Here is a 9486-nt window from a genome sequence, read left to right on the forward strand (position 1 = left end):
ACCCCTTTTTATCTCATTTTCTCATTTTCCTCAAAATCACTCTCCCCTTCTCTCTCAAACTTCTTTCAAAACATATCGACTGGCCCATGGCCGACCACCCTCCCGACGAGCCCCCATCGCCCGGTTACCGCCTCCGGTGATCGGAAAAAACCAAGCTTCACCAAAATGCTCCCCTCGACACCCTAAACCCAAATCCGAAGTCTAAATCTCGAAAAAAAATGTTCCAAACAACGTAAATCTACACCTGAATGTTCTTCCTTTACCTTTGCTCGATGTGATTCTTCGATTTTCAGGTGGTCGTTCGCTTCTTCGCTTTGTAGCTTCGAGATGTTGGTTTGATCCCTTTCAGTTTTGACCGAAATAATGCTTTTTCTTTTTGTTTTGGTTGCTTGTTGTATACCTATTTTTTGTGGTTGGACTGGATGCTTTTATAGCCTTGGATCCGACCTTGTGGTTCCGGATATCTCGGTTTTTACCGAGCACTTCAGGGTTATCTTGCTGTAATTACGAGGGCTACTTGCTCCCGGTTTTGCTGTTACTTGCTTTGATTTGGTTATTGCATGCTTCTTTGAGATTCATTTGATTTAATTGTTGTTTGCTTCCTTAATATTCGACCACTAATTTGGTCCGGTTTGGAGTGATTCTGGTTCGTCGAGTTACCCAGAGGTTGTTCTGAGGTCGTTCCCGAGCATTTGACAAATCTTGACTTGATCTTGGTCGTTGGATTGGTTGCAGATCCAACGGCCTAAAATTAGTTGCGACGCCCCTTAGTTGATGTAAAATCCTAAATAGTTTTTGGGTTGGGTCAGGCCCTCTAATCGGGTTTGCTGGGTCAAGCTTACCCGGTTGGGCTCCTTGTTGGACCTCTATTGGACTGTTGGATTTATTAGACCCCTGCTGGGCTCCTTGTTGGACCTTTTCAAGATTGTTGGACTTATTGGACCTTAAAAAAAAGAAAAATAATATTAATAATATAATAAATAATATATATATATATATATATTATGTATACTATATTTATTTTAAAATATAAAAACATTTTAAAGCCATATACTATATGTTTTTAAAAATATTTTAAAAAAACTATATATTATACATTTTCAAGAAAATTATTTTAAAAACTATATATTATATGTTTTCAAAGATATTTTAAAAAAACTATATATTAAATGTTTTCAAAAATATTAAAAAACTATATATTATACGTTTTCAAAAAGTATTTTTTTTAAAACTATATATTATACATTTTCAAAGATATTTTAAAAACTATATATTATATGTTTTCAAAAAATATTTTCAAAACCATATATTATACGTTTTCAAAAATACGTTTTCAAAATATATACTATATACTTTCAAAAATAACGTTTGAAATTATTATATATATTTATATACTATAAAAAAATAAAACCCTTAATGTCCCAGAAAACAATGGGTGTCTACAGCTGCCCCTCTTTGCCCATTTATCGTATGACGAAAAATAGGGCAAAGATAAAAGGACACAAATTTTCATTCTGTAAGAAGAGAGTTCTAAAGTGAATTTTCTAATGTGAATATGATATCTTTCTCTGTGATTGAAATCTGACTCAATGTCTATTGGCTCTCTTATCGAATATCTTTCGTTGCGAAGTTGAAATTTAACTCAAAAATTCTAATAGATAATGACTCCTTGCTGTTGAGTTGAATTACAGGTGACTCATTCGTCATGAAGTTGAATCGGTCTTGGATGCTTCGAGCATGATATCCTTCGCTGTGAAGTTGAAATCTAGTTTGAAATCTGAACTGGAAAATGGCTTCTTATTGCCAAATCGTAGTCAACCTTGGTCTTCTTCATGGCTTAAAGACCTTGGTTTGAAAATTTGACCGTAAAGTAGTTCCTTGCTACTACCATGTGGTTGATACACCCTCGATATGAATGAAATCGAACTCGAAAGTTTTCATTGACATATAGCCCTTCTCGCCTTGAGCTAGGTTGTAAATTAGGCTAGGAGATAGTTCATTGTTGTTGCTGATGACTCATTTGCTTTGAAGTTAAGTCGATCTATTGGGCACGATATACTTTGTTGTGAAGTTGAAACCGGGGGTGACTCCTTCGCGTTAAGTTGAGTCTGTATTGAATAAATTTGCCTTGGGCCATATATCATTCATTGCGAAGTTGAAATCTAACTTGGATAGGCTGCATTATTTCCAATTTTGGAGCTTCCTTTAAATTCAGTATTAAAAAATCTGCAAAATTACGCATATATGCGATGTTATGGATACAATGTTCTTATGTATGCCTAAAATGCATATGTAACATGTTATTTTATGGTTTAGAGAGAAATCTCAATCTCCTGATGTTGGTCTTGATGGCTTTCGACTTTTGACCAACTTGAATTTATGATTCTTGATTTTGGATTCTATGGTCTTTAGCGGGTTTTGATCTGACACCCACTCTGCGAGTTTTGTAAAAAGAAGCTTTATTTCTAGTCTTGATTTAATCAACGTCGCCTCAGTAAACTAGAAGCCATTATCTCGAGTATGGTGCAAAAAACCTTTATTAGTTTCTGAACACATGTACCTTTCGGAAAACCTTTGTACATTAATACGCATTTAACCCCCCAATCATCAGTTTAGTGATCAAAATGTAAGAATTCAAAACTTAGTGGTTTAATTAGAATATTTTGAAAACTTTAAGGATTTATTATGGAATTTTGTGTAGGACTTGTTATCAAATTAGGATTAGTGAAAGGGCATTATGGTCTTTTCACAAGAAGGATTTTTTATCTCTTACTTCTTAAGGGATAAGCAGGTGGATAAGGGAGAAAAGTCTGGAAACATTTCTTGCCTTATTCCTAGTGCCTGTGAGCTCCACTTCAAAGGTAAGTTTATATAAGTTGTTAGTTCCTTCAATTTTTGGGTTGGTGTTGAAAGCTTGGGTGTTATATAAGCTTAAGGAAAGCTTATAAGGGATTAAAACAACAAGAGAAATGAATTAGAAATGGGTTTGTAAAATGAGTTTTGAAATGAATTTTTGATATGGTGTAGTTTTTGGAGTCCTATGGCTAAATTTGACTTGTCAATGAGCTATTGAATGAGATAGAAAGTTTAGAATGAATTAAAAGCATGATTGAAAACATGGTATGATTTTTAGATGTAAGTTTTTTAGTGAGATTTTGTATGTTTGGGAGTAGCAAATGGAGAAAGTTGGTTTAATGAAGGAAGTTTATTTTAAAGGCATAAAAGGAGATAAAAGTAGGAGATTTAGGTAAGTTGAGGTTAAATTTTGATTTGGAGGTGGCAATTCTGGGGTATCGGTACTGGAAGAACAATACCGATACTTCAAGGCAAAATCAGTTGAGTTCGAAGAACAATATCGGTACTAGTGGATGAAGGTATCGATACTGAAATGAGGGTATCGATACCAAGGGTATAGTATCGATACCCTTATTGAGTTATAATTCCAGAATACTGAAATGGTATCGGTACTGAAGGGGGATATCGATACCATAGAAAGAAAGTATTGGTACTCTAGTGGTAGTACCGATACTATTGAGCCTGAAATGACAAATTAAGTGTTTCTTTTAACTTAAGTTCTTATGTTTAGTTATAAACGAATTGAATTTCGATATTTATATTCGATTGTTCTTGTGTGGACATTGAACAAAGTCAAATTCCGGACAACTCGATGCTATAAGTTATCGATCAAAAGTGTTAAGTACTTCGTTTAGGACTTCAGTGAGGCAAAGGTGAGTGTAACTCCTTTGTTTTGTATTAGAATTGAGGAAGACACTCGATAAGCCAACCTCAGTATTTTCGGTCGAAAACCTTTCAATTTCTTTTATGTTATATTTCTAAAAAGTTTTATTCAATTTATATTATTTAAGCTATATTTGATGATTATGTGTATATGATTATGAAAATGTAACATGTGACCATGTGTATACAAAAATACTCAATGTGAAAATGCCTATGTGAATAAGATATACTTCGAATAATGAATGACAAATAATTATGTGGTTAAAAGCCCAAGGTATATATATGAGGATTAGAGGTATAGTTGGCATGCCAAGAGTAGATGGTTCCATGTGATCCTTCGAGACAAACCTATGTGGTCTTTCGGGACAATTATGTGGCACTTCAGTGCAAATTATACGAGCTGTGGTGACAAGATTAGTGCACAACCTCAATGTACTCAAATATCTAGAGTTCTCAGTAGTATACGTTGGGCATTTGAGAAAAAATTATATAGAACAATGCTCCTTTGTATTGATTATCGACAACTCAACAAGGTGACCATAGAGAACAAGTATCCTCTTCCAAGGAAAGATGATTTATTTGATCAACTCAAGGGAGCTGCAGTGTTTTTTAAAATTGATTTACACTTAGGGTATCATCAGTTGAAGATACAAGAAAAATATGTTCCAAAAACGGCATTTAGGATTGGGTATGGTCATTATGAATTTGTAGTAATGCCATTTAGGTTAACTAACGCACCTGCAGCGTTTATGGACCATATGAATAGAGCTTTTCAACCGTACATTGATAAGTTCGTGGTCGTTTTCATTTATGACATTTTAGTGTATTCAAAGACAATAGAGGAGCATGATGCCCATCTTCGTGTGATTCTTAAAACGTTACAAGATAAGAAGCTTTATACAAAGTTCTCTAAGTGCGAGTTTTGGTTAACTGAAGTGTCATTCCTTGGATACGTGGTTTATGCAGAGGGAATTTGAGTGGATTCTCAGAAGATAAAAGTTGTTCGAGAGTGGGAAAATCTGAAGAGTGTGTCAGAAGTTCAAAGTTTCTTGGGTCTCGCATGTTATTATCGAAGGTTTGTCAAGAACTTTTCGATGATATCTCTGCCTTTGACCAAATTGTTAAGGAAATACGTGTCTTTTAATTAGAACCCTGATTGTCAAAACTTCTTTGAAGTATTAAAGAAAGTTTTGACAAAAGCTCTATTGTTAGTGCAACCGGAGTCGAAAAAAGATTTTACGATTTTTAATGATGCTTCACATAATGGTTTGAGATGTGTTTTAATGCAAGATGGAAAGGTAGTCGCTTATGCTTTAAGACAACTTAAACCCCATGAGAAGAACTATGCGACACATGATCTAGAATAGGCAGATGTGGTATTTGCATTGAAAATTTGGCCCCATTATTTATATGGTGAGCGATTATTTATATGGCTACATTTTCACCGATCATAAAAGTTTAAAGTATTTGTTGACTCAAAATATTCTCTCCAAGGCACATTGTAGTCATGTTATATCGGAGTTTGTTGCAAAATGCCTGACATATCAACAAGTGAAAGTTGAACATCAAGTGCCTTCCGGATTGCTACAACCGATATCCATTCCTGAGTGGAAGTGGGAGCGGGTTACAATGGATTTTGTTTCAGGGCAACCTTCGACCTCCAGTAAAAAGAACTTGATATGGGTAATTATGGACATATTAACCAAGACAGCTCATTTTATTCCAGTTCGAGTAGATTACTTGCTAGATAAATATGCAGAATTGTATATAAAAGAGATAGTTTATCTGCATGGAGTGCCTATATCGATAGTTTCTAATTGGGACCCAAGGTTTACTTCAAGATTCCAGAATTCTTTGCACATGGCATTAGGTACTTGATTGAATTTCAGCACAACCTTTCATCTGCAGACAGATGGACAGGCAGAGCGAGCTATTCAGGTATTGGATGATATGCTAAGGGCATGTGTGATTGAGTTCAAAGGATCATGGGAAAAGTATTTTCAATTAGCGGAATTTACTTATAATAACAGTTACCAATCGATTATTAAGATGGCTCTGTATGAAGCCTTGTATGGGAGAAAGTGCAGACCACCCTTAAATTGGTTTGAGCTAAAAGATCGAGACTTAGTTGACCCAGATTTGATGAAAGAAATAGAGATAATCTTAAGATAGCCTCTGATAGACAAAAGGCTTAAGTTGATTTAAAAAGAAAAAAGATTGAATTTCAAGTATGAGACAAGATATTTCTGAAAGTATCGCCCTGGAATAAAGTATTGCGGTTTGGGCACAAAGGAAAGATAAGTCCGAGATTCATTGGACCTTATGAGATTTTGAAAAAGGTTGGACCAATAGCTTATCAGTTAGCTTTACCTCATGATATGGACAATATCCACAATGCATTTCACGTGTCAATGCTTAGAAAGTACCGATCAGATCTATCTCATATCATCACACCCGAGGAAATAGAGATCCGACCATATTTAACTTACGAGGAAGAACCAATACAGATCTTGGCTCGAGAAAGAAAATAACTGCGTAACAAGAAGAGTTCTCTAATTAAAGTGCTTTGGCAAAACCATAAGGTAGAAGAATCTACTTGGGAAAGAGAGTAGAATATGAGGAAATAATTTCCACACCTCTTCGTATCAAGTAATTGTTTAAATTCGAGGATAAATTTTCATAAGGGGGAGAATTGTAATACCCCAAATATCAGGTTGGTGACCATAATGAAAGGATTTAAAACTTGAAGGATTAAATTGAATAAATGGTAAAGTACAATAAATGATTTAGGAAATTTTGCTTAAGAAAATTAGTAAGAATTAAAGAATGAAAGGTCATTTTGGTACCTCAGAGGAAATGAATTTAAAAATTTATTTTAGTAGGGATATTTAAGAAGAGAAAAGGGGAAAAGTTAAAAAGCTAAGTTATTTTTATTCTTCTCATTCTTCTTCCCCATTGCCCATGCTCTCCCCATAGCCAAAGGTAATATTTCTTCAAGTTGGTTTTTCCTTTAGTTTATGAGCTAGTTTTGAAACCTTAAGTAATATAGGTTCTTAAAGAAAGTTCAAGGATGACTAAAACTAAGTGATTTATGAATTATTTGAGATTTAAAAAAATGGATTTTTTAGTGATATGATGAAATATGAGTTTTTATTGAGGTTTACAAGTAAAATTGACTTGTCAAAGAAGTAAATGAGATATTAGAAACCTTGGATGTGATTAAAAACATGTATGAAAAAGTAGTGTGATTCTTGGTTTGGAGTGTTATTTAGAGATTTTTGATGTTATAGGAAGATTAATGAATGAAAGTTAGTTGGGTTTAGTGATGATGAATTTAATGGCATTATTGGAGGTAAAAGTAAGAGAATTAAACGAAATTTGGGTAAAAATCAAAATGAAAAATCTGGGTAAGGGTATCGGTATTGGAATAACATTACCGATACTATATGTGTAAATTTGAGGAAATAGGATGAACAATATCGACACTGATGCAATTAGTATCTATACTGATGTAGGTTTCGATACTAAGAGGAAGGAATCGATACTATGGGTTCAATAATGCAAAAATGGTATCGATACTGAAGGGAGTATTGGTAACATAATATAGACGTATCAATATCATAGTAGGGGTACCGATACTATTGAGCCTGGAATTTTTAGATAGGATGAATTTTAATAGAAATTGGAAATAATAGAACTTTTGAGTATTATTAAATATATAAATGTTAGAGAGTATACTAACATTTGAATGGTATGTGTAACTATGAATGCTTATGTAGATCGTAACCAAGCTCTCGAGTCAAGCAAACAAAAAGCAAGGATAAAGTCATAGAATAGTCGGACTACATCTGTGCATAATAATGAGGCAAACCAGGTGAGTGCGTTTATTATGTACATTGAGAGTTATAGGTGCATGTTGTTAAATGCATATGTTGCATTTTTATATCAGTACTATGTGTATTATCGATGCTAAGTGTCCAACCCACGGAATTCATAATAAGTTTATGAACGACCATATCGACACTAAGTGTGCAACCATCGGAATTCATATTAATTTTATGAACAACCGTATCGGTACTAAGTGTGGAACCTACAAAATTCATAATAAGTTTATGAACGACCATATTGGCACTAAGTGTGCAACCCATGGAATTCATAATAAGTTTATGAACGACCGTATCGACACTAAGTGTGCAACCTACATAATTCATAATAAGTTTATGAACGACCGTATCAGTACCAAGTGTGCAACCTACATAATTCATAATAAGGTTTACGAATGACGGTATAGGCACTACGTGTGCACCCCATGAAACTTCTAATGAGTTGCAATAATTAATTTGTATTTGATAACTATGGCATACTTATGTATTGATTTCACCTCATTATTAGTATTGCCTCACTAAGTAAATACTTAGCTTGTGCTGATTTCACGCGTAGGTCATAGCGATCGGAGTAAGGAATGCAACTGACATCGCAAATCAAGAGTCGCTCATCAGTAACTGTACGACAACTAGGTCTACTTTTGATATTATTAGCTGGCATGTAATAGAATTATGATAACGCTCTGAAAAGTATGACTTATAATGATGTAAAAATATAAAATGTTTGAATTTTAAGTTTTGTTTACATAGTAAAGTTTAATGAAAGTTTTATTATTAAATTAACATGTTTTATGATTTGAAAAAAAAATATTACTAGTTTTCTTTAAAAGCGAAAAGTTTCGAAAGTTATGTGGCATCTGTGACTCGTGTACGGAAAAGTATACTGGAAATGGGTGTTACACCTAGGTTGGCTGCGATTTAGCAAAAAAGAACTATCTCCCAGCCTAATTTATAGAATAACTTAAGTCGAGAAAAGCTATATATCAACAAAAACTTTCGAGTTCGATTCCATTCAGCTCAGATTTTGGTTGAATTCTAAATCGAGGTCTTTAAGCATAGAAGAAAACCAAGGTTGACTACGATTTGGCAACAAGAAGCCACTTTCCAGTTCAGATTTCGAGCTCGATTTCAACTTCACGATGAAGGATATCATGCTCAAATCATCCAAGATCGACTCGGCTTCAGGACAAATGGGTCAACCATGATTTCAATTTCACAACGAATGAGTCATCCGTAATCCAGCTCAACAGCAGGGAGCCATTTTCTATTATAGTTTTTCAATGTGAATTGTAACTCTGTGACGGATGAAATTCGATAAGGAGTTAATAGACATTGAGTCAGATTTCCATTACAGTGAAAGATATAAGGCTCATAGGAACAAATTCGTCTTTGGACTCCCTTTTTACCGAACGAAAATTTGTATCCTTTTATCTTTGCCCTATTTTTCATTACACGATAAATGGGTAAAGAGGGACGGATTTAGACACTCATTTTCGTCAGGGTTTATTTTCATTATATCATATTATATATTATTTTATATAATATATATTATATGGTATTATATATATATATATTATAATATTTATATAGTATATATCATTATATAGTTATATAGTATATTATTATAGTATTATAATATATATTATGTATTAGATTATATATTATATATTATAGTATATATATATATAATCATACTATATATATATTAGTATATTATAATATATATTACGTATTAGTTATTTATTATAGTATATGGTATTATTTATATTTATTATATTATTTTTATTTCCATATTATTTATATTTTGGATTTATTTTATTTAGGTCCAATGAAAAGAGTCCAAGTCCAGCCCAAAAACAGAGCC

This window comes from Hibiscus syriacus, unplaced genomic scaffold (assembly GCF_006381635.1).
Source record: "Hibiscus syriacus cultivar Baekdansim isolate YM2019G1 unplaced genomic scaffold, ASM638163v2 tig00113123_pilon, whole genome shotgun sequence".
Classification (NCBI taxonomy): domain Eukaryota; kingdom Viridiplantae; phylum Streptophyta; class Magnoliopsida; order Malvales; family Malvaceae; genus Hibiscus; species Hibiscus syriacus.